Raw genomic sequence first — 25,472 nt, 5'->3', positions numbered from 1 at the left:
ATAAAGATGGTAAAAATAAAAATTGGGGGAGAGGGTCTAATTCAGATGCTGCTCTCACAGACAGAGGTCTGTGAGGATCCAAGGAAATAACACACATGTAACAGGACTCTGGGCCTGTGGGTTGTAGAGTTTATGTCTAAGAAAGAGATAAGATGGGGGATGCTTTCCCAGGTTTGAATTTCTGTTCTCAGGAACATTTTTCTCGGGGCGCCTGGGTGGCTCAGTCAGTTGTGTGTCTGATTCCTGATTTGGGCTCAAGTCATGATCCCGGGGTCGTGAGATCGAGCCCTATGTCGGTCTCTGTGCTGAGCGTGGGGCCTACTTCGGATTCTCTCTCGCCCCCTTCCCCACCCCTGCCCATCTCCCCAGTCACTAGCACATTCTCTCTCTCTATCAAACAACAACAACCACTTTTCTATCCACCTTCCCATTTCCCACCTGACAGAGTTCATCCAGCCTCTCAGGACTCCACCGCGCCTGCAGCCATCTCCAGGGGTGCCCCCCCGGGCGCCCCCCCCACCCCCCACCAGGCACAGTGCGTCTCTGGAGCAGAGCTCTGCGGCAGTGGCCTACGTTTCCCCTGTGACTGGCACAGCATGGGGGATGTTTCAGCAGATGAGCCTCAGGGATTCAGTGCCAGCTGAGAGAAGCAACATCATTTCTAGGTCCAGCTCCGCCACCTCTTTGCCCCGGTGTGTCACCAGTAAAAGAAGGGCAAGGGCAAAGATGGCTTCATAACCTCTCAAGATTCCAGATCTTTGCTGGGGGTGGGGGTGGGGGCTCTTTCTTCCTGGAGTTCTGTCCAGCCCAACTGCCCCCACAAAGCATAGCGTCTGGGAACGTCATCGCGCCTGTGTTGCCTGGCATCTAACAGGACACTCTGGGCTGAGAGTTACCACAAGCCCCTCTGTGCTTTTACATGAGCGGGAAACCCACAGTGATGCATCCTGGGCTCTGGTTGCAGTGTGGGGTGCCGACCCCCGAGACAGAGCCCTGCCAGGGTCATCTTTGGCAAGGTGGGCATCTCTGTCACCTGACAGGAGGGGACCCCCTTGCAGAGCTTGGCTCACAGGACCAAGAAGATGAGAAACTGGCTTGGGAGGTGAGATCAGATTTTTTTTCAGGGCAAAGTGGAACCACATGTGTCTTAATGGGGAGGAAGGAACAAAATCAAAGCGTTCGTTAACACTTCAGGGAGGTTAAAGGACCACATTTGGTTCCCAAGTAGTGTCCCTCCTGGCTGGGCAAGTGTCAGGTGGAGAATCAGAATCCCATTGTCCTACTCAAGGGGGAAGATGCCCGGGGCTTCTCTTATTGGCTGAGAATTGGTGGGGGGTGGGGAGCCCTGTTTCCAGGCTCTTCAGCCCCTTGCAGACCTCTGGTCAGTTTAGGAGACGGCTCTGATGATCCACACTTGTTTGTGAAGACCTTGATCTTCGCCAAGCTTCTCCTATTTCCCTTCCGTTTTTCTTTCTCCTGATTATTTTCTTGCCTGCTATTTTTGTTGTATTTGTGTCTATCCGGAAGTTAAAACTCAAAGGCCTTGATTTCTTTTTTTTTTTTTTTTTTTTTTAAATATTTTATTTATTTCTAGCAGAGAGAGAGACAGCGTGAGCAGGGGAGGGTCGGAGAGAGAGGGAGTCACAGACTCTGAAACAGGCTCCAGGCTCTGAGCTGGCAGTCAGCACAGAGCCCGACGCGGGGCTCGAACCCACGAACCGCGAGATCATGACCCAAGCGAAAGTCGGACGCTTAACCGACTAAGCCACCCAGGCGCCCCAGGCCTTGATTTCTATAACCAGTTCTGGACTTCACAGAAGCAAAAATCAGTAGGTCCAAACTTGGCTTTTTCACTTGACTCAGACTAGGTTTGGGGCTACATCTCTGAGCGCAAGCCCCAAACCTCCAAAAAAGGGGCTACTGCCTGGAATCATGTCGCTCATCCAGAAGACCTGAGCATACTCAGCAAGTGAGGGCAGTCCGGGAAGAGTTCAGACCAGCACTGTCCCTGACAAATAGAGACCAAGGCGAGGCAGATCAGACTCCTCCACTCTATCTCATCTTCTCCAGAAGGCTTCTGTGGAGTCCCTTCCTTTACTCATATTCTTATCCCCAATTCACCAGTTTTTCAGAATCTGCATTTCACGTCCATTCACAACCCTGATTTCCAAACACTATAATCAATGATAATTATCAATTATCTTAATCAGTGATAATTAGCATTTATCAACACAGTGGTTTCCTTAAATGACTGACAGCTCAGCCCATGACCTTTCTTTTCAGTCACAGACAAAAGGGGATTTGTGCGTGCATGTGTGTATGCGTGTGTGTGCACACGCGTGCACACACATGCCCATGCACACACACATACACGAGCACTCGAGCGCACGCCTGTCTAATGAGCATACTCTTAATGAAAAACAGGATAAATTACAGAGAATGGCAACCTAATGATTATAAGAAGGTATATGAGGCATAACCCATTAGTGAGTTACATTTTGTTCAAAACTGAGGTACTCAGGCAGAATAACACGCCTTTGTGCCGGAATGCACTCAGCTGTAGCAATGACTAATAATATAGCTGAGGATCTGTTCGCATTTTTCCCCTTTTGTGCCTATTTTCATAAGTTAATAACTCAAGCATGAAATTATTTCAGGCTGAAGACTGGTGGTAAGAGCAGGGCAAATGTGTGGGAAACAACTTTTTGTTGTTGTTGTTACTTATTTTAGTTTGGCTGTTTTTAAGTTAGAGGAGCGGAGATGTCACTGTGCGTTTTCTCCGGCAATGTGTTTTTGCTAAAGCCCCCAAAGTTGGGAATTTATTATACAAGGCAAAATGTTTGATGACAGGAGATAGGAGTGTTCATACAGGTATATGGTTCTGTTTGGTGTAGGTCGGGGTTGCAGGTGCGGGGTGGGGGGCGGCTTTGGATGGAACTGAATCAGAACATTCTAAGTGACATCATTCTGGACTCACATGCCTTGAACTAGAAAACTCCTATCCCACCAGAAAGGTTAACAGCTTAGTGAGCGAACGGCTGGCTGCCTTGCACAGCGGAGAGCGTGGGTAGGGGTGAAGCCTAGTGCTGGGTATCAGTAAATTCCTAGAGCAGTGCAGAACAGAAACGTGACAAATAATATTAATACCTCTCCTTACAGTCTCAGGACTCTGGGGTTTACTGAGCATTTTCCTGTACACAGAACCAGAGAGCATCCATCTCTGAACCAGAGACCAGATTTCATACAAATCCTTTTAAAAATTGTCTTTCCTCAGGGCGCCTGGGTGGCTCAGTCAGTTAAGCATCTGTCTTCAGCTCAGGTCATGATCTCAATGTTTGTGGGTTCGAGCCCCCCCTCGGGCTCTGTGCTGACAGCTAGCTCAAAGCCTGGAGCCTGCTTTGGATTCTGTAACTCCTTCTCTCTCTTACCCTCCCCTGCTCACGCTGTCTCTTTCTCTCTCAGAAATTAAAAAAAAAAAAGTTAAAAAAAATTGTCTTCCCTCTTACTCTATTGGGGCAAGAGACTTTGGAAAATACAGAAAAATACCAAGAGGGATATAACAAACACCTGAGTAACCACACCCCAGAATTAACGAGTGTTAATTCTGTTTCGTAACAGTGGGTCTTTTTCTGCAGAGTAAAATAACTGAATCATTGCTGCTAAATGTGTACCTTTTCCTTATCTCACAGATGTGCAAAGCAAGGAGCAGAAAGCGAAAGGACGTGGCTGAAGCATGCAGCCTCCAGCAGCTCTCCCGTCCTTTATGAACTGGATCTGGAGAGGAGACTCAGGAGGGTAAGACCACAGTTATTGTCCCACTGACAGATGACCAGGAAGGGGCCCCCGGTGGATGTGAACGGCAGCCTCCCTGTTCTATGTCCTGTGCGGGGCTCACGGGACAGAACAAAAGAGAAAGCCCAGAGCAGCCCAGATCCCAGCCTGAGAGAGGGGCGCAGAGAGCACCTGCATGAAGGAGAAGCGATTCCCTGCGGCCAGGGTCCGCTTCACCAGGCGTGTAATTCAGAGGCAAGTCAGCAAATACTCAGGGAGACATTCCATAGAAACACATGTACTTCATAGGGTATATTTTAATCAGTAGCTCAATCGTGGACCGTTGCCAAAGAAAAGCAACATAGTGCTGCCATCCTGTGAAGCGATGTGATGATTTTAATTTTTACTAGTTGGATTCACACACACACACACACACACACACACATACACAGGGGCGTCTGAACCTGTTGAGAGGTCTTTTTTTCAATTTTAAGGTGAAATTGGACAGAGTTTCTGTGTATTATCTGCATGTCTCTGAGCTTCTAGGGCTACAGCTCTGTGAGATGCATGAGCTAAGCCCACCTTGCGGTTGCATCAGGTTCAGCAAAACCTCTTGCACCAGGAGCCTCACAGGAGCCTGACTGGGGTCCACCAGCTGGAATCTGGGAGAGAGCAGACTAAAAATACCCAGCTCTGCAGACTCATGCCCCGGGCTCCTGGGGGGCTTCTAGATTGACGGCTCCATTTACACACCAACAATGGGTTAAAACAAAAACAAAAACAATCCGATGAAAGTCTTCTCCGCATTGACTGATTGGGGCTGAGCTGTAGAGAGTTTCCCTGGTCATTTGGGAATGTTGAAACTCCCCAGAATTGTTTTAGAAAAAAGTAAAAGGCAGCAAAAGCGGAGCGAGCTAGCTGGCTTTGTCAGGATCAGGGGGCCCTCCGGCCATGGTCACCGGACGCTGCACGCCCCTGTCTAGGAGCGGTTTGACACGGACAGGACACAGGTCTCTCTCTCACCCCAGCCCGAGGCTGCCTCCCTCCCACCTCCATCCCCAGAAGGCAAGAGGCGGCACGGAACTTCAGGGTTCACACATTTAAGAGAGAAAACCAGGTCCGGAGCCCCTGAAATGGAGCACCCAGCCCTGGGTGCGCAGGGTCTCACAGTCCGGATGTGTGCAAACTGCTCCCTGGGGCCATATTCAGACCGATGCTTTGCGGGGAAAGTACCTCCTCCTAGAGAGTGCCCTCTCCTCCCAGGCCCCGCGGGGAGAACTTCCAAAGACAGAAAAACCACGGGGTTCCTGGCCTTCGGCTTTATCAGCTTAGAGCAGATTCTTCCTGGCCTGAGCCAGGGCCCTTCCTCTGACTGCAAAGGCAGAGAGACACATGCAGACAGAAACGCACTCGCTCAGCAGCTGACTCACACCCAGAGTTGAATTCAACCCTCAAAAAATTGTCTACCGAGAGCTTGCTAAGAGCCATGGTGCCTTCTGCCTTCCTCTCCTTCTGTGTCACCTTTCAAGACACCTGAAATCATCAAGAAGTAAACCAAAAGAGGGCTTGGGGATCTTGAACCCACCATACTAATTCACACTCTTGGTGCCTCAGGTTAAAAAAAAAAAAACAAAAACAGCAAGATCCACCCCAGTTTGCTTGAAGGGAAAACCTTGCTTCTGCTGTAGGTGACCTTGTGTGACCTTGGAAAGCTGGCTTTACAGTGGCTCTGTGCAAAGCAAATTGGGCAGGGAAGAAATTAAGCCGCAATTCCTTGAATGGGGTTTGGCAAGATTCCGTTGATGACAGCCCCATCCATTTCTGCAAACCCATTAGCCTTGCGTGAGAGTTCCCATTCCTCCACACCCTCATAATGCCCGTTATGGTCAGTCTTTTATATTATAGTCATCCTAATAGTCGCAGAGTGATAGCTCCTGCTATTAATTTGCATCCCTCTAATGGCTAATAACGATGAGCACCTTTTCATTTACTTGTTTATGATTTGTAGGTCTTTGGTGATATATCTGTTTAAATATTTTGTCCGTTTCTTAATTGGGTTGTTTGATTTCTTATTATTGAGTTTTGGGATCTCTTTATATATAATGAAATCAAGCCCCTTATTAAATATATGATTTTGGACATGCTTTCTCCCAGATGGTAGCTTATCTTTTCATTTTCTAAACAATGACTTTTGTTTCTTTAATTTTGAAGGCGTCTCCTATATCCATTTTTTTTCTTTTATGTGTTATGCTTTTGTTGTATCTAAGAAATCTTTTCCTAACCCAAGGTCTCAAAGATTTTTTTTTTCTATTTTCCTCTGGAAGCTGTGGATATTTCAACCTGCGATGACCCATTCTTTGAGTTAATTTTTGTCAGTGGTATGAGGTGTGGATTGAAGTTCATGTTTTTGCCTATGGTTTTGCTCGTTTCCTCTAGCATTTGTTGAAAAGACTATCATGTCTCCCTTCCCGCCCTGTTAGCACTTTGGCAAAAATCAGTCATTCATACATGAGCAGGTCTGTTTTGTCTTGATTCTGAAGTTCCATTGATGTTGGTACTTACCGTCACTCCACTGTTCTGATTATTGTCACTTTATAATAAAATAAGTCTTGAAATCACACAGTGTTAGTTCTCCAACTTTGTTCCTCCTTTGCAAAGTTGTTTTGACTATCTAAGTCCTTTGCATTTCCGTATGAGTTTTAGAAGAAGTTTGTCAATTTCTACAAGTTTGCTGAGATTTTGCCCAGAATTGCATTGACTTTATACATCAATTTGGTGGAAATGTGTACTTTAAACATATTGAGCCTTCTGACCCATGAACACAGTATCTCTCTACCTATTTCGATTCCCTTTCATTTCTGTCAGCAATGTTTTATAATTTTAATGTGTAGATCCTGTCCACCTTTTGTCATTTTCACTCTAAGTACTTTAAAATTTTCATTTTCCAATGGTTCCTTGCAAATACGAAATACAAGTGATTATTGTGAATTAGTCCTGTATCCTGTATCTTTACTAAAGTCTAAAATATCTTTACTAAAGACTAAAAGTCTTTACTTTTAGTTCTAGTGGCTTTTTAGTTCTATAGGATTTTCTAGGTTGATTCTTGTGTCATCTTCCAATAAAAACAACTTTCCTTTTCTATTTCCAACCTGGATCTCTGGGTTTCTATTTCTTGCCATATTACACTGGATAGAATCTATAGTACAATGTGGAATAAAGTCTGTGAGAATTTCTGATCTCGGGAGGGAAGGTATTCAGTCTTTCATCATTGAGAATGATGTAACTATAGGGGCACCTGGCTGGCTTATTCAGTAGAGCATCTGACTATTGATCTCTAGTTCTCTAGATTGTGAGTTCAAGCCCCATGTTGGGCATGGAGACTACAGGAAAAAAAAAAGAAGAAGAAGAAGAAGAAGAAGAAGAATGATGTCCGTGGTAAGTTTAGTGAATGCTCTTTATCAAGTTGAGGAAGTTCCCATCAATTCTTCATTTGCTAAGAGTTTTTATCAAGAATATTTGTTGGATTTTATCAGATGATTTTTTTTTTTTTTTTTTTTTTTTGCATCGTGTGAGACATACCACAGTTTACTAGTGTCTTCATTTTCCAAGTTTGAGTGAAGTGTGGAACATATTCACCTTTCTTTACGTCCCTTTACCGTCTCTGTTTATAACATAGCTCATTGTCTCAAGTATTTCTACTACATACATTTAGAATCACATTAGACAGTGTTAGTTTTTGCCTGAATCATCAACCTAATCTTGAAAACTCAAGAGGAAAATGAAAGTCTCTTGTAATGACCAATATTACCAATATTTGTGCTTATTATGTTCTTTCTTCCTTACTGATGTTCCAGTAGTCTTTCTTGTATTGTTTCCCTTTTGTTCAGAAACATTCTTTTAGCCATTCTTATTCCATATGTCTGCTGGTGACAAATATTCTTAGTTTTCTGAGACTGCTTTGATTTCCCTTTCAATTCCTGAAGGATCTTTCCACTAGAGAGGACCTTTCAGCTGGAGATAGGATTTTTGAGTTGGCCCTTCTTTTCTTTCAACACTTCTTCAATACTCTGGCCTCCATGGTTTGTTTCTAATAACAATTATCCATCAGTCAAAACTTTTTCCCCTTTAGGTAGAGTGTCATTTCTTTCTGTTTCCAATATATACATATTTCTCTTTGTTTTTCGGAAGTTTGAGTATGATGTGCCTTCACATGGATTTCTTTGGGTTTATCCTGTTTGAGATTTGCTTGGCTTCTTATATCCGTAGCTTTGTAGGAAAATTTTAAGCCATTCCTTAATTGAGCACTTTATCAGTTCTGCCCTCTTTTCTTCTCCTCCCAGAACTCCAATGTCACGGAAGTTAGATCTTTTGTTATAGCACTACATATCCCTGAAGCTCTGTTCCCTTTTTTTCCAGCCCATTTTCTTCTCTCTGTTGTTCAGAATGGATATGTAACAGCGTCCTCTCTTCCAGTTCACTGTGTCCCCTTGATTCTGCTGGTGAGTGCCTCCCTTGATTCGGGTTTTATTATTGTTGTTTTGGTTCCTGTATTCTTCAGTTCTAAAACTTCCATTTGGTTCTCCTTTATATTTTAACCTTCTTGCCTGGGACTTCCTAATTGTTTACTTGTTTCAAGAGTATTAGTCATTGTTCTCTGAAGCATTTTTAGGGTGGTTGCTTTAAAATGTGTGTCAGATAATTCTAACATGTCTGTCATCTTGCGATTAGCATTTATTGCTTGTTTTCTTTCAGAGATCATCCCGATTCTTGGTACGATGTGCGATTTTCTATTGAAACTTGACATTTTGAATATTATGTTATGAGACACCGGATATTAGTTTAATCATCTGCATTAAATGGCTTCCTCGGGCACTGCCCCAGTAGGAAAAGTGATGGGTGACAGTGAGCTGCGTTGTTCCTGACAGGTGGAGGTGAAGTCCATGTTCCCTACTTGGCATCTGTTGACACAGAAGTAAAAGCTGGAAGAGGTCTCTACCTCACTGCTGGACGGAGATAGAAGTTCTGGCTCCCACAGGGCCTCCACGGTTAGCTCCCTCAAATAGAGGGTCAGAGTGCCCCGTTGATATCCACCCCCCGTGGCTTGGTTACTGCTGAAGGTGGAGAGAGCTTCCTCTGATATGACGCCAGTGGGGAAAAGGGAGAGAAGAGAGCCTGGTCTCTGCCAGGCGGGGGTGAAATTCCAGGTCCCCCACCCGCCCCCCGTGATGACAGTGTAGGGAAGCTTGTTAACTCTGCAGATGAAAGTCTGAGCTCCCTGCTGGGGTGGGAGAAGTCAGAAGACGGGGAAGGAGTAACACTTGGGTGGGACCAGATGTCCGTGTACCCACATGTCCTCCTCACCTTACCACATTTGCCACCACACACGCCCTCAAGCAGAGCTATGCAAACACTGGCTGGGGAACTGTTTAGGTTTTATCTCATGTAACTGTCACCCCCGCCGTGTGGTTCGGTGCCCTCTGTTCTTACAGACAGGGAACTCGAAGCAAGGAAACTGAATAACTTGACCAAGGTCAGTGTGAGTCTAAAGCAGAATTCTCAGCTGGGTCTGTGTGATTGGAATCCCCTTGCTTTTTAGCCACCGTTTTCTTGTTTATGGAATTCTGGTTGGAGGGCATGAGTGCTCTTTGGGGAAATGAGCTCACAGAGGTCAGAAGGAAGGACCTAGAAAAAAAGCTAGAGAATGTTTCCAGGAGAGGAGTGGGTTAACAGCAGACCTGCACTGTTCCAGGAGATACCTGTGGAGAGAATGGTGGCGTTTCTCCCTGGAAGGAGCTGGGATTCCAGAATTGGAGAAACCTGGGTTCAAATCCCGACTCCACACAAATCCCACTGATGGCAGGAGTTGGGGCAAGTTATCTCCTTTGAAGCTTCCCAGTGGGTAGAGTGAGGACTGTACCTAAAATGCCAACGCTGTGCCAGGCTACCAGAAATGGCAAATAGGTGTTGATTTATTGGCTGTTGCTCTGAAAAGTGGCAGGCACTATGACCCAGAAACTTCAGACGACTGAAGGATGACACGGGCTACACAGCCGGGGTGGCCCAGAGCTTGTCAGGAAGTGGGGAGAGACCTAGCAGAGCCCAGAACCTCATGGGAGACTATTTGCAAGGACCTGGGCTCCCTGCGACGGTGGGACCAAGTGCCTTCCGACCTGGAGAGGTCCTTTCCAGTCTTTGCTTTGGCAGCGCTGGTGGCTCGGGCAAAGGCAGGGCCAGCAGTGTCCGTTGGCTGTCAGACACTCCAGCTGCCGTCTCTGGGAACGTGTTTCTCCACCCCAGAGGGAAGTGGATGATTGAGAAAGGAGGCGAGCCGTTAGGCTGGGCTTTGCAAACACGAGCCTATTAGCTCCGGTGTGCTCGCCACGGACCCCAAGCCAAGGCCGGCGTCACGGCAGGTCATGGCGCACTGCACACTCGCTGCACCAATGAGATGCGTTTGCAAACTTATTATAAACAGATTACATTTCTTATCCTAATGTGGCTGTTGGCTAACTGCCCATGAATTTTAGCCTCCAGGAGAAAAACAATTGCTTAAGCGGAGTGTTCACTACTTTTACTTTCCATGCACTGCTCAGGGCTCCTTCCGGGCACGCATTCACCCCCAACACACAGACACACTCATGTCCACATGAGCCACCATGCACGTGCCTTCCTGGAGACGTGCCGGTCGGGTGCTCACTGACCCCCTTTCTGCTGGTTGCAGACACCCTTCCCACCTGCATGCGTGTTCTGGGAGGGCAGCGTCTGGCAGTATGACTGTGGCGATATTCTGGCTTTTCGGGAAAAAATCCTCTCTGCGCCACCATACGTTTTCACATTTAATACACACACTCTGGCTTCTGCTTCCAGATTCTTCTTCCTGCCCGGTCCCCCGCCACCACCCCCCCGATAAATACTTTAATAGCCCGCTCATCAGTTAGTGTCTAAGATGCCTTTTGCATGGGGGGGGGTGAGGCCCAGGAAAGGAGGCCATTTCCCTGAGGTCCCTAGGGACTTAGCGAGTGACAGAGGTTGTCCGGACCCACCAAAAGCATCAGGAGGGGACCACTTTGACCGGCTCCTTGAGGCTGCCCAGAAATGATTACTGGAGAGTCTAAGAACCAGACACAGAGCAGCCCTGGGCAGTGGGGCTGGGGCTCAGTCCCACCCATTGCGTGCAAGTGATTTCGTAAGAGAAAGTCAGGTGTGGGCTTGCACACCGTTCCCTCCCGGCCTCTCCAAAATCTCACCCCTCCTGTCTATGTGTATAATCCCTCCCTCCTGCTCTGTCTCTGTCTCTGTCTCTCCTTCTTCCTTGCAGAAAATCCTCCCTCATCTTTCCCTTTCCTCATGCTGGCAGCCGAGCTTATGCCCCACACGGGCCTAGAGAATTCTTTCCTCCTGAGCCAAGGGAGGAGGCACAAAACCATGTCCAGGCTGCACCCGTCAGGGGCCCCACATCAAAGACGCAGGAAACAATTTGTTTCCCTGTCTCCTGATGGGCCAGCGGTCCATCTCTCCAGGCCACGTCTCTGCCCAGGGAAAGAGCCCCGGCTGCCCCAAACCTAGATGTTCCCATCCCGGGGGCAGGGGGCCAATTCCTCTGGCCCTTTCTTTGTGTAAAAAGTCCGATACGTGGGCCAGTTTGGGAAGGCGATTCTAGTCAGACCACAGAGCAGACGTGCGTGACTCTGGGGGGATGCCTGTGTGTGTCCGGTGTCTGTGCGGTCCTGGGGCACACACGTGCACACCCACTGTGCACACACACACCATCACACGCAAGCACGCACGCACGCACATGCACGGGGAGGCCCATCCACAGGGGGTTGCTCCGGGCCTGTCACTCAGCCTGATGTTAGCTCAAAGTGGTCTCTGCCTGATGGCTTGTAGGAGTACCAGTCTCCGCTCAAGTCGCCTGTGCTCGCACTCACCTGACAGCCGCCTCTTGTCGGGCCCAGGGGAGGGCCTTGCAAGACAGAAACCTTCCAGGGAGGCCAGGAGCACCATCCGCCAGAGAGCTCACTCCAGACATCCCCCGGCAGCTGGCCAGGCCCTTCGGTGCCAAGATGACACCGGCCCATCACAGAGTGACAGCTGGGCGCCTCCTCCTGCCAGCACCCTCTGCCACATGATCGGGGCCCCGGCCCAGGAACGCAGCAGCCTAGTGCCAAGGCCGAGCATACCAGGGGCTTGGCACCAGGGTGTCACCCACAACTGCTGCAATTCGAAAGATAGGACTCTGAGGCCAGAAATGAGTGTGGTGATGCCATGACAGAGTGCTAAGTCACAGCACTGTGTCCCTGGCAAGAGCAGGGGGACCCCATGATGGACACCCCCCCCCTTCTCAGGGTCCAGTGTCAGGAGAGCTTGTTTTTAACTGGGGGGGGGGGGGGGCAAGAAGGGTGAATTATGGAGTTTTATTTTATTTTTCAAGTTTATCTATTTTTGAGAAAGAGAGAGACAGAGTGCAAGTGGGGGCAGAGAGAGACACAGAGACACAGAATCTGAAGCAGGCTCCAGGCTCCGAGCTGTCAGCACAGAGCCCGACACGGGGCTCAAACTCACAAACTGTGAGATCATGACCTGAGCCGAAGTCAGATGCTTCACTGACTGAGCCACCCAGGCACCTCTGGAGTTTTATTTAAAACCTGCCCAGAAGAGGGACCCTGGGCATGTATGTACTCACCATCGGTGACACATCCAAGTACCTAAGGGACACCAGCAACTGCAAAGTTTTTAGTTATTTAAAATTTAGGGCTGCTTGGGTGGCTCAGTCAGTTAGGTGTCGGCCTTCGGCTCAGGTCATGATCTCGTGGTTCCTGGGTTCCAGCCCCACATCGGGCTCTGTGCTGACAGCTCACAGCCTGGAGCCTGTTTCAGATTCTGTGTCTCCCTTTCTCTCTGCCTTTCTCCTGCTCATGCTCTGTTTCAATCTGTCTCTCAAAAATAAATAAATGTAAAATTTTTAAAAAAATTTTAAACGTCTTCTCCTCTGCCTACCTCCAAAAAGATGTTGAGAAGCTACAAAATTTATTACAAAGTGCACTAATTAATGCACAATGGGATAAAAACTTCAGGGCAGAGGAGTGGCTGAGATCAGGCGCAAGGTGGTGATAGTACAGGTGCGTGTGGACGGTACCTCCACATCACAGGCAGCTGGGCCAGCGGGGCCCCCAGCCCACCCCACTGTCTTCACAAGTCAGACTCCAGGCCAAGTAGAGGTGAGCCAGCCAGGAGCTGGGGCTGGGGGCAGGGGCGGGAAATGGCATTCACCTGGGCATGCACCTGCTGTATCTGGTAGACCCTGGGATGCTAGAAGAAAATGGGTACCTTACTTTTCCAAGTTTAGAAAGTAGTTTTAATAGATCATCCTTGAACACGGGACAAAATGTAAAGAGTCTAAGCCAGTGTGTAAAGAAGAGAGGCCCTGTGGCCCCTCCCGCTCAGGACCCCCGGATTCCTTCCCTAGAGGCTACCACCATTACCAGGTCCCTAGGAATCTTTTCCAGACTACTTGCTACCTAAATGAGCTGTGCCTACGGTTTGTCTCTGTCCTAGTGTATTTAACCAGTTGCAGAATGTTAGACGTTTGGGTTGGGTCCAGTCTTTGGCAAACAGACAATGCTTCCTGAGTAGCATTGTCTCGTGCACACACCTGTGAGAGCATGCATAGATGAATTCTCCGAGACCGAGTTCCCAGGAAAGGGAGAAGTGCATTTGTAGTTTGGATAGATATCGCCAAACTGCCCTCCCCAAAACCACTATTTCACAGACAACCAGGATGCATTGGGGCTCCTGTTTCCAAACGTGTGTTTGAACATGGTGTGTGATCAAAATGTGACAGCCTGAACAATGACCAATGGTATCTTGGTGTCAGTGTATTTTTCTTCTCACTAATGAGGCTGAGCATTTCTTCAAATGTTTCGGGGCCCTTTCTCTGCCCATTCCTACAACTTGCCAATTCACGTCCTTTGCCCATTTTTCTATTTGTTGGCCTTTTATTGATGTCTGAGTCTTTATATATTAGGGATAGTTGCACTTTGTGATGTTAATCAAAATAGTTTTTCCCAGTTTGACATTTGCCTTTTGTGTTTGTTTACGTTAGGGTTGGCCATAGAGAGAAAACTAGATTTTTAGATAGTCATTTTCATCAATTCATTCTGTTTTGGGGTTTTATACTCTGTTTGTGTGCTAATAAGGCATTTCTCCTTCTGATGTGGAAAGGTAGAAGTTATTATTTTCTTTTAGAACTCGGATAGTTTCGGGACGCTGGGTGCCTCAGTCGGTTGAGTGTCCGACTTCAGCTCAGGTCATGATCTCACAGTTTATGAGTTTGAGCCTCGCATTGGGCTGTCTGCTGTCAGCACAGAGACCGCTTCATATCTTCTATCTTCCCCCATCTCTCTCTCTCTGCCCCTCCCCGGCTTGCCTGCTCTTTCTCTAAAAAATAAACATTTTTTAAAAAGTTTTTAAAAATTGATGGTTTCAATTTGTTTTATATTTCAAAAGTTGATCTATGTGGATTTTTTTTTGGATAGATCATTATAGATTCACCTTTTTTTAGGGGGGGGGATGGTTCCCCCATTCTGTCATCCCAATACTGTTTCTTGAGTGAGCCATGCTTCCCCACTGATCTGAAATGCATCCTTTCTCCTCTCACAGAGGCCTTGCTCGCACTTGCTTCTCCTCTGGGCTTTCCACTCTGAGGAGCAGAGATGTTTTTTAATGAGCAAAATGCAGAGGCTCAGAGCCCCAGGCCAGAAAACATCCCCCAAAGCTTTCCTTTTTATCTATGGCTTAAAATACAGAGAAAAATGCTCCTTACTTTAGACAACACAACCTTTTCTGTTTGCTTCGCTTCTCATTCTATCTTATTTCCACCCTCCTCCATCGCCTTCTCTTGCAGACAGCTCCCCAGTGGTTCGAAGGGGAGCATTCATGCTGCCTGCCCTGCAGAAAAGCTCAGGCATCTGGGCTGGAAGAGAAAGAGCCTAACTTAGAGTAGCTGAGAAAGAAATTCATTGGTCAACGCCTGAAAAGTTCAGTACTGGCTTAACTCTGACATCAAAGGACTGGATCTCAATCACCCTGTGTCTCTTGAGGGGGGACTCTCAAGCCACTAGAGGTGGCTGTGAGCTGGCTGCCAACAGCTTAGCTCAAAGACCATCTTCTCAGTAGCCCAGGTGACAGACGTGGTACTGGCATGACTGGACATCTGCCCTCCTGGACATTGGAACTGGGACACGGGATGTGCTAGCTAGTGGTTCTGGGTCACTTGTCCACCTCCGGACCAGGCAGCCCACCAAAATGGTTCGAGTTGATCGTGGAAGGCTTCTCTGGTGCCAGAGAAGGAGGATCAGGTCCTGAAAGGTGGTCACAGCAGGTGCACCCCATGCGCCGCACCCTGCTCTTTCCTTGACCTTCTACACCTTTGTTCTTCTTTCCTGGAAGTGCAACATGCAGCTGTTACCTTGCCAAACTTGCCAGCCTGGTCAAATGACTTCACTTCTCCAAGCCTCACATGAGGATGTTGAAAGAACCTTTTGCATGGGATTGTTGTGAGGATTAACTAAAATAACAGACCTCAAGTATCTGGCACCTGGTGCCCAGCAACTCACTGCTCATTTGCTCAACCAGGTTAAAAGGTTCTGATCACTGTGTCCCATGATAGAAAGAAAGCCCCCTCCCTCTGCAGCTCCCGGTGTGACTCCGTGCAGTAAAAATAAAATAATAAAATAAAGGAGGAGGAAGGGGGGGCAATTGGCAGGTGAAAGGCAAACATAAGAAGCCAAATTACTTCTCCATTAGACACCTTGATGCCCTAAGGTCAGCCCGTTATAAGCTGCTGTCACTCTGGGAAAAGAAATTGGGGTCTCAGAGACCAGACCCTGTGAACAGTAAATTCTCTCACCTTGCCCAGCCTCTGTGACAATTCTCATTGAAAATTGCCCAGAAATAAGTTTTGATTGCATGTGCTTCTAATGCAGGTGCACCCATGTTTGCAGTTTTTTTTCTGAATGATATTTACCAGTGAACCTCTCTTATGTCATTACCTGATTTCTATTCTATTTACTGAGCAAGAGAACCCTAATTTTATCCAGGGAGGTAACTGACTAAAAGACTCCAGGCTCCTTTGTAGTTCACTTAGCCATGTGACTAATTTCTAGCCAATGAGATACAAATAGAAGTATGGGATTTACAGGAAGGTAAGTTAAAAGGAACGGACTCCATTGTAGAGATATTCTCTTCTTCCTTTATTGGGACATAGATGTGAGAGCAGGAACTCCTGCAGCCTCCTTGTGACATTGAGAGTAAATGCCAGAGCTAGGGTTGTAGACCAGAAAGACAGAAGAAAAAAAGCTCTTTAAGTCTTTTCTGTGAGTATGTAAACACTTGTGTTTCATGCTTCTGTCTTTGGAGTTTTCTGCTAAATGCAGCTAAATACAATGCTAACTTGAAACATATGATCCATCCCTTAGCAGTCCTTGGCTGATCTTTATCCCCTGGAGAAGAGTAGAAGTGCGTGCATACCAGTATCCTGAATAATCTTGGCTCCCTCAGGACCTGAGAAGGATTCCCATGGACTTTGGACCCCATGGGATCTTAGGGTAGGGCCTGGGCTACTTCCCCCCTAGTGAAACAAAAGCATTTTCTCTTTGCTCTAGGGAAGGCTTTAAGATTCACTGATCTTCATTATCAAATCTTACCATTCACGTGATTTAGTTTTCAGTGCTGGGCCCTGTTGGGTAAAACTGAACCACAATCATTTTACGAGATCTGTAAAGAAAACTTTTGTCAAACAGTAACTTACACCAGATGTCTGATTTTGCTTGTAATAGTTTACAGTTGACCAATCCCTTTCTGTGCATTATCACCACACACACACACACACACACACACACGTGCACACCCCTCAACAGAAAATGACGGTACCTGCTGCACCAGAACCTGGGGGCTCGTTCACTCCATCATCTTCAGACCAGCCCTGCCTGGGGTCAGACCAGGAGATGGGGACAAATTTAATGAAATCCTTCCTAGAGTGGTCATGTTTCTTTCTTTTCTTTTCTTTTCTTTTTTTGTTGGATTTTTATTTTTATTTTTTATTTCTGAGAGACAGAGTACGAGTGAGGGAGGGGTGGAGAGAGAAGGAGACACACAGAATCCGAAGCAGGCTTCCAGGCTTTGAGCTGTCAACACAGAGTCTGACACGGGGCACGAACCCACAAATTGTGAGATCATGACCTGAGCTGAAGTCGGGCGCTTAACTGACTGAGCCACCCATGGGCCCCTGGTCATGTTTTTAGAATAAAATATTGAAAACACTATCTTGACAGTAAAGTCAAAGCAGATTGTATCTTCCCTAAGCTGCTGGTTGGTGGTTGCCAAAGGCACAGACACAGCAATGCAGTCTTCTAAACTAGAATGGTAGCTTCGTACTCAGTATTGTACCAGCCAGCAGTGTATGGTACAAATGACAGAAAAACTCAGCTCCAACTAGCTTCAACAAACAAGGGGATGGACTGGCCCAGGACGCTGAGAAATCAGGCAGAGGCTCTGATCTTGGACAAGGCAGTTTCCTGAATCTCTGATACTTTAGTTTTGTACTTCTCCCCCACATTACTGGATGCCAGAGGCTGTCCCTCCCCTTTCTCTCTACTGCGCTCTCTCTCTCTTTCTAACTCCTCATTCCTTGTCCTGTGCCATTTGGGGAAGCTGCTTCCACAGGCTCCAGCAGAAGAGAGAGGGCTTCTGTCTCCCAGGAAGCTCAGCAAATGGTCCCTCGGGTGCCATGGGTCCAAAGTCAGGGCAAAGGAGCAAGCTAATTGGCTTAAGCCAATGAGAGCCTACCTCTGAAATATGGGATAAGGGGAGTCCCCTCAAATAGTATATCTGGTGCTGCTAAAGGGGGGCTTCCCAAAGAAATTTGGGGACCTAAACTTCAGGGTGAGGAATGGATATCAGGTGCCATATTCGCACGCCTCTGCTATTTACCTTGCCAGTCACATTGACCGTCGTGGCCGGTGACCTGTGATCCTCACCGATGATTAATGGGCTCTCACGTGGAAACCTACGCACAGCCTCCACTCCGGGGGTTAGCTCTGCATCATTGGCTTAGCTTCGTTTTAACCTAGCTTGTCAACTGAGAAATTATTTAAATTTCACTAAACTGTGATAAAGCAATTTCTGGGCTAATTGTCCCCTGCTACAGGGTGGGTATCAGAGCAGCAGGATGGGAAGTCTCAGAAATGGATCTGATGTCACGTTTGTATGTAAAGTACAATATTCCTGAGGTCAGTGTCAAACCACCCCTTCCATGCCCTCCATCTGTTGATGGTTGCACTGTTCTTTTCTTTGTTCCACAGTTAATCATTCTACAGCTGTCCATCTTAAAGAGAAAACAAGAAGCTATCAAATCCAAGCCCCATGCAAAGCAGGAGATCTCTATATGCGTCCCCACAAGAGGTCTGTGCCTGCTGCTCCTGGGACTGAGATGCCCACAATCATCAAGAGGAATTACGGGGGGCTGAGTGTGGCCCCCAAGTTCCTTACATTAGAGCCCTAATCTTCTTCTTTAGACGGTATGGTCATTGAGAGGCAGCTGACGTGCTATTCCAGAGGGCAAAATCGGGACACATCATGATATGACATCCATCAGACTTGTGCAGACAGATGTCACAACCCCACCGCCCCCAAAACCTTATCCCCTTCAGGCTGTACATAATCATCTTCTCCAACTATTTCATGCAATTCAGGTTTCCAGCAATCTAAACAGGCCAACTGACATTCTCAGCACACAGTATAAAATATTTCACTTGGTTTTGACTTTGCTAAGTCTCAATATTATTTTTCACATTGTTTTGTCCTTATAGCTTTTTTCTTAGAAAAATTGCCTGTAAGTCCATCACTTAGAGATAATCATTAGAAGGAAACAAACCAAAATTTTAGCCATCTTTTTTCTGTATATAACATACCATGTGTGTCAGCAGCACCTGGGTGACTCAGTGGGTTGAGCAACCGACTCTTGATCTTGGCTCAGGTCACGATCCCAGGGTTGTGGAATCGAGCCCCGTGTCAGGCTCCACACTCAGCATGTGGACTCTCTCTCTCTCTCTGCTTAAGATTCTGTCTCTCTCTTTCCCTCTGCCCCACTTCCCCATGTATGCTCTCTCTCTCTCTCAAATAAAATTTTAAAAAGTTTTTCTAATGTGTGTATTTCCCTTTAGAGTATTAGGCTGATCACACCTATTTTCACTGGGAAGTAGTCTTTTACAATGTACTTAATGTCTGCATACCACTCCATCTCATAAATGTATCGTGATTTATTTAGCCATACCCTGCTTGCTTATCTGTAATTAGAAAAGATTCCTTGAAGTGTCACTTCTGGGGTAGAGTAATCTCACCCAGTCCCCCTGACAGCCCCGTCAGACAGGAATTATGATTATCTTCAGTTTATGGTGTGGAAGGTTAAGTAAACTACTCAGTGAGTACCAGGAGGAGAGTCTAATTAACACTCCCACTTACATGTGTTGCCCGTGTCCCTGGACCCTTGGATAAACTGTTATCTTTTTTTTTTTTTTTTTTTTATGCCATCTTGAAAGAGAAATGTTAGCTTACTGCTTTTATTTGGGTGTATCCGGTTGTTTGCAAGTTTGAGCATCTTTTGATTTCTTACATGCATGTACCTCAACGTTCATGCAACTCACCTACTATGTGTCATGTATGTTCCCCAGTTATTTTTGTGCCTTTGGATTTTGTTATGGTGACTTAGGACTGAGAAATTTTTGTATTTTTATAACTGCCAATTATTTTCCTCCGTGAGGAGGAAATTCCCATGAATTTCACCCAAAGGAAGTTTTCATCTCTGCCAGGTGCAGATAAATGTTTTATTCACCTTTTCTTTTACAATGAGTTCATTTCCCGCATTTAACTCTCTCATCTATCTGGACATTATTGTTAATTTTCTTCTCAAAAGGTCAATCCAGAAGTACCTGAATAAGCTTGAGTGGGGTGGCCATACCCTTGACCTTTCCATCACACCTGTACTTAGACGCCCTTGTATAGGACTGTCACTTGTGATACCCAGATGGACCCCTGCAGGGAGTGCACCTGGACCTTGTACTTCCACTGGTACACGTTGGCTTTTAGCACGCACAAGCTTTACTGCCATTAATCCTATGGCAACTAAAACTGCCAGACTTTCTTTTGTTCCGGGGGCAAGGGGACAACTTTTAGAGAAACATCTCTACCACTTGCTATAACTTTGAATGTAACACTTTGACGTAACAGTATCCCTCAAGTAGCTGTCGATTGGTCTTTGGCTTTTCATCTTGTCGTGTAATTTCCATTTGTAGGGCCAGGTGCCTGGACTATACTCACTGACACCTAGTTCTTTCCCTTGAGTACTGTATTCTGCTTCCCAGGCCACTCTATTTCCTTAGCTCTTTTGCGTCTGTTGTTGGACATTTGGGCTAGTCCCTGACGGATCTCATGTTCACATAGGCAGCTGACAGAATAGTCCCTACATGCCACATTCTTCTGTGTTACATTTTTAATTCTCTGTGTTTGTATTGACATAAATTCAGATTCAATTTGTACTGATGATCTGGCCTCCTATTCCATCCAGTTGAAATGACTTTGTGTCATTCATGATTTGGTCATCTTTTGCATTTTGGGGGTGGGATCAGTTCTTATACCCATTGTATGGGCAAGAAAGACATTGTACCTCCAAGAGAGGAAGTGAGTTGCCTTGGGTATGCAGAGAGCAGTTGGTGGGTAAGAATTTGCATCTGTCCCCAACACTGGTACTCTTGGCCACGTTGCTGCTCTGATTCCTGCCCCATCAGTGGCATTGAAGGATGCTCCAGGACACCAACTGCTTTGCTGAGATTATTTTAGGTATACAATGCTTCCAGATGCACCTGTTTAATCACAAAAGATCCCTAGTTGTTTTGGGAAACTTGAACCGATGTTGTCCCTCGTATTCTTTTTGAAATGTTTGCAAGCCACGTGGTCTATAATTCTAGAATATTCCCCCTAGGGATTGTCATAAAGCAATCTGTCCTTTTACAGTTTTTGAAAACGGACAGGGACAGTTTGCTTAGGCTTTTGCTTCCCAGTGTTTAATCACTGTGCTTCTCTGAGGTCACCTGAGAACTTTCCTCTTTGCCTGGGCTGAAGACTGACTCACTTAGTGTAACTGAGGGCTATCTCTTCTTCTCATCAGTCCTGGGTTCTATCTTTTTCAAGACCACCCTGAAAAACTAGAAAAGTGGGAAGCTAAATTGAAATTGTTGGCTCTCTTTTTTGTCAAGTCTTTACGTTTAGCACTTTCTCTGTGCACAGCACTATCCCTTTCTTGCACTCTTCAAGTGGTTTCAAAAACCCTTGTGAGGGGCACCTGGGTGGCTCAGTCGGTTGAGTGTTCAACTTCAGCTCAGGTCATGATCTGACTGTTTGTGGGTTCGAGTCCTGTGTAGAGCTCTGTGCTGACAGCTCAGAGCCTGAAGCCTGCTTCAGATTCTGTGTCTCCCTCTCTCTGCCCTCCCCCACTCATGCCCTGTCTCTTAAAAATGAATAAATGTTAAAAAAATTTTTAAGAAAAAAACCCTTGTGAAATCATGGTCTTTTAGTAAGCTTCTGCTTATTCTGGGTGTTAACCTTCTTCGATGCTGTCCTCAGAAGGGCAGTCCCTTCATGCATATTGTCTTTGAGTCTGTGCCCCCTTTTCACATTTTAAGCATTATTTTCTTAAGATCTGAGATCACCAATGACCACCTTTGGTGGCCACATTGGGTTTTTTTTTCCTAGGTATTTCCTCTCTTTTTGTTCCTCACTGAGATTAGTCACATAAATGAGCAGAATTGAGGGTTTTCTCTCAGTCTCTTTCCTTACTTGATATCTGTACATCTGGACACTTGAGCCCCAGTCCCTCAGGTTAAGAATGGGTGGCATTAGGGAATTTTGTTTAATCTTTCCATGCCTTGTTTTCTTTATGCCAGATTGGGCACGATAACAGCACTGATCTCCTGGAGTTGTTATATAGGAAATAGTGCATAGTTATGAACCTTATTAGTATTATTATTCTACCTATTATTGAAGCCCTTTGTGGTTACAAGTGATAGAGAGCCAGCTCAAACTGGCTTCAACACCAAAAGAATCTGTTGGCTCAGGGGACCTTTCCCAGGGGCTTGCCATCAAGCAGAGTCTAAAAGTCACCCCGGCTTTAGGCATAGCTGAGTTCAGAGGGCTGTTAATGTCACCAGGACCTGAGTCTCTCCATTTGGCTCTGTTGTTGCTTCCCATGGAGGTAAAATGGTCACGGCAGCACCAGGCCCCTGTCTCCCTTGGGCCCCCAGCCTGGCAGAACCATAGGGAGCAGGACCACAGAGCTTGGACTTGGCTTCTGTGTCTTGGCTCCTCTTGTAACTGGTGCCGTGCCCAGAGGAGGGGGAGACAAACTCTGAACTTGGGAGATTTGCTTTCCCAAAAGGGAGCTCAGGAGCCTTCCTGGCTGGGAGAGATTTCACTGACACTCTTGGACATCTCCTCCACACTGAGGCTAACAGCTGGACCTTTCAAAGTGGCTCTTTTCCAGTGGGACAGACCCCACCAGAGTGCAGAAAGATGATCTTGAACCCTGGGACACAGGTCCTTGCTTCTTACCCCCTCCTTGACTTGTCCAGGTATTTTTGGCTTTGACCTACATCTCTGACATCCGCTAGACTCCTTCCTGGGCTCCACAAAGCTTGGTCCTGGTGGCTGGTAATCACTTGGCTTTATCTTTACCCTTTGACAGCTGCCGGTACTTGCCAGCTGGGTTTTCCATGCCTGGTCACTGACCTGGGAGTCAACCTCCTAAGAAACCCCTGGCCATTCATCGTGTTTATGGTGTAACCCTTCTGTCACATACGGTGCTGGGCACCATTTTTTTTTTTTTTTAGTAAGCTAGAATCCATGTTCCCTTCCTTTGCACAATTCAGTGTTCCTTTGTGGCATGGTCTTGACCATTGGGCAGTCTTGGGGGGCAGGAGAGTCTAGGTGCTGTGCCCTCCCCATATGGAAGTAGAAGGATGCTGTCCCCAGCACCCTTGCCAGCCCCAGAGCAGAGCTGAGCAGCTTCAGGAGTGACCACAGCCTGTCCATGTCCCGCGGAGGCACCTGACGCACTCATGGTCCCTCCTGGCCTGAACCCCGCTCTCCATCTCCGAAAACAGCTCTCCTGTGAACCCCGCGACAACGTCCAATACATTCCCCTTTCGCTTGAGTCAGCAAGAGTCGTTTCTCTTTCTTTCAAGAACGCTAGCTGATATTCTTGCACTGTGCTTCATCGTTTCTGGTTTTATAGATTTATTTGGGCCTTTTTTTTTTTTTTATTCCTCCCTCTGAAGTTTCTGTTTAAACTCTTTCTGGCCACACTGGCAGGTCTCCTGCCGCATGTTCTCAGATTTGGGTTAGTACATCGTGCTTCCTGCCAGGACCCTGCTGCTCTGGGGTGGATCTGGGCTGCGGTCCAGCAGACACAATTCTCCACTCTGACACCATCTACATGCCCAGATGTTCCCTCCGTATACTTCCTCCCTCCTCCTTTCACTTCCAAAGTCACGAACTTCAAGTGAAGGAAGAAATGAAAACACCACCTGTACCACCACCAATGTCTTCAGTTTCCTCCCCAGAACTTCAACGTACGTAGACACATACTGGATTGAGACTCAAAGGCTCACAGACTATCACTCTTGGAAGAAAAGTTAGAAATCATCGCAGGTCTTTACTCAAGGGCCATTTCTGACCGATGGGCTATGTCTGTCTGTGTTTCCCCACCAGAGAAGGGTAGGAAGGTGCCCTGAGGGATCCGCAAGGCTCACATGGAGGTGGGAAGGGAAAGCACAGCATAGGAGCTGATGAGTTCTCCTCCTCCAACACCCCCCTCTGCACTTTACAAATGAGGAGACTGAGACACACACGTATCAAGTTGTCTAAAGCTGGAGAAGACGAAGCAAGGGCAGTTCTGGTGATAGATTCTAGGTTGTCAAGGCTTTCTTATTTAAAAAAAAAATTTTTTTTTAAATATTTATTTACTTTTGAGAGAGAGAGACAGAGTGTGAGTAAGGGAGGGGCAGGGAGGGAGGGGGACACAGAATCCAAAGCAGGCTCCAGGCTCTGAGCTGTCAGCACAGAACCCGACGATGGGCTCAGACTATGAGATTATTACTTGCGCCAAAGTCGGACGCTTAACCGACTGAGCCACCCAGGTGCCCAAAGGCCTTTTCTATTAATGACAGTGGCATCTCTTTCACGCTGGAGTCCAATCACGAATGAGGTCATCCAGGTCCACCTGGGGATTGCCTGGTGTGTGTTCCGTACTCCGCCACTTTGGAACATCCTGGCGGGAGCCGGCTGTGCCTGTGGGCCTATGGGTAATATAGTTCTGGGGAACTTTGAGCACTCCACTTCCCATGCCCTGGGGCCAGCAGGGAGGTGCAGCGCACAGGGTCTCTGGCGTCTGAAGGGCACCCTGGGAGCTCACCCATTAATTGGGACATCTTTTTACAGTGCAGCCAGTAAACTTCAAGGACCACTGTCCCAACAGAAACATACCCCATTTCATCCCGAGTGGAGAGAAAACAAACAGGCAGGTGAACCTCCCCCAGGTGCTAACTTTCTTCACACCTGAGATGGTAAGTCGGGTCCAAATACAGACCTGGCATTTGACTCATTAGAGCTGGCTGTGTGAAGGTGAGGCCTCACTGTCTTCATCCTTCCTATACAAGCCAGCTCCGTATTTAAAAGTCTGTCCCATTTAATTGTCAAGGTGGAAGACGTCATAAAAGCCAAAATGCCTAGAAGGAAGAAGGGAGCACGCTCGCGGGTGGTGAGAAGCTTGCAGAAGCAGGTAGCTCAGGGAATGGGGTGCCTACCCCGCAAGCACTCACCCCAGCAGTCCCCTGGGGGAGGGGCGTTTCTTGTGGGAGAGGAGCTCCAGAGTGGAGTTTCCTGATAAGGACCAGAGAAGTGCTTTGGGGGAAGCAGTTCACAGGGACTGGGACCCCTTTCCAAGGCAGTCCTCAGTGGCCTTAGTGATGGGCGAGCATCCCGTTTTATTAAAAGCCTGTTGCTGGCAGGGAAAGCCGTCTGCCTGCTGTGTGGGCAGGGGCCCAATATCGCTGCGGGCAATTCCAAGCCAGTACTTCAAGCTGAAATCAAACCAGGAAAGAACAGGACTGTTTTTTAGCTGATGAAGCAGTACTTTTTCTTTCTTTCTTCTCTTTTTTTAACAGTTCTCTCTCGCCTGGCTCCACTGTGTACACTTTGTGTGTGCGGGCATGCATGTGACATTCTTTACCCGGCTGCAGCTGGGGCTCGCTCCGGGATGAGCCCACCCCCACTTGCTCCTCCCTGACCCCCCTCCTCCCCGCTCTGCCTCACCCCGGTGTCACCGGCCTACCCAGCCCCCAGCCCCAGGAGCAGAGGGAGAGGCTCAGACTGTGGCCTGAGGTTATTTACGGGGGTGGGGGTGGGGGAGGGAAGAGAAATTCACGGCTTTGTTTATCTTCGGAGTCTGGAAACTCGACAGAATTCATCCATTTCCAAGGAAGCCTGCATTTGTAGACTTCCAAAAATAAAAATAAAAGGAGATTCACTTCAAAAGAAACGAAGTGAAAAGCTGTTTGCCTTGTGAACGGATTTGTTTATTATTATGATATATT

At 47.1% G+C, this 25,472-nt stretch overlaps 1 long non-coding RNA gene across 1 annotated transcript in view; it reads left to right on the top strand.

The window, feature by feature from the left end:
* The window catches only part of LOC120231569, a 140,158-nt gene extending 114,970 nt beyond the window's left edge, over nucleotides 1-25,188 (top strand). The window contains exons 3-4 of the long non-coding RNA XR_005528353.1: nucleotides 3,690-3,795; nucleotides 25,044-25,188. This is a non-coding gene — a long non-coding RNA (uncharacterized LOC120231569). The remainder of the gene's footprint in view (nucleotides 1-3,689; nucleotides 3,796-25,043) is intronic.
* The last annotated feature ends 284 nt before the right edge of the window (nucleotides 25,189-25,472 follow it).

This window comes from Hyaena hyaena, unplaced genomic scaffold (assembly GCF_003009895.1).
Source record: "Hyaena hyaena isolate Hyena2069 unplaced genomic scaffold, ASM300989v1 scaffold_57, whole genome shotgun sequence".
NCBI lineage: Eukaryota > Metazoa > Chordata > Mammalia > Carnivora > Hyaenidae > Hyaena > Hyaena hyaena.
This window is presented reverse-complemented; position numbering and strand designations above follow the sequence as displayed.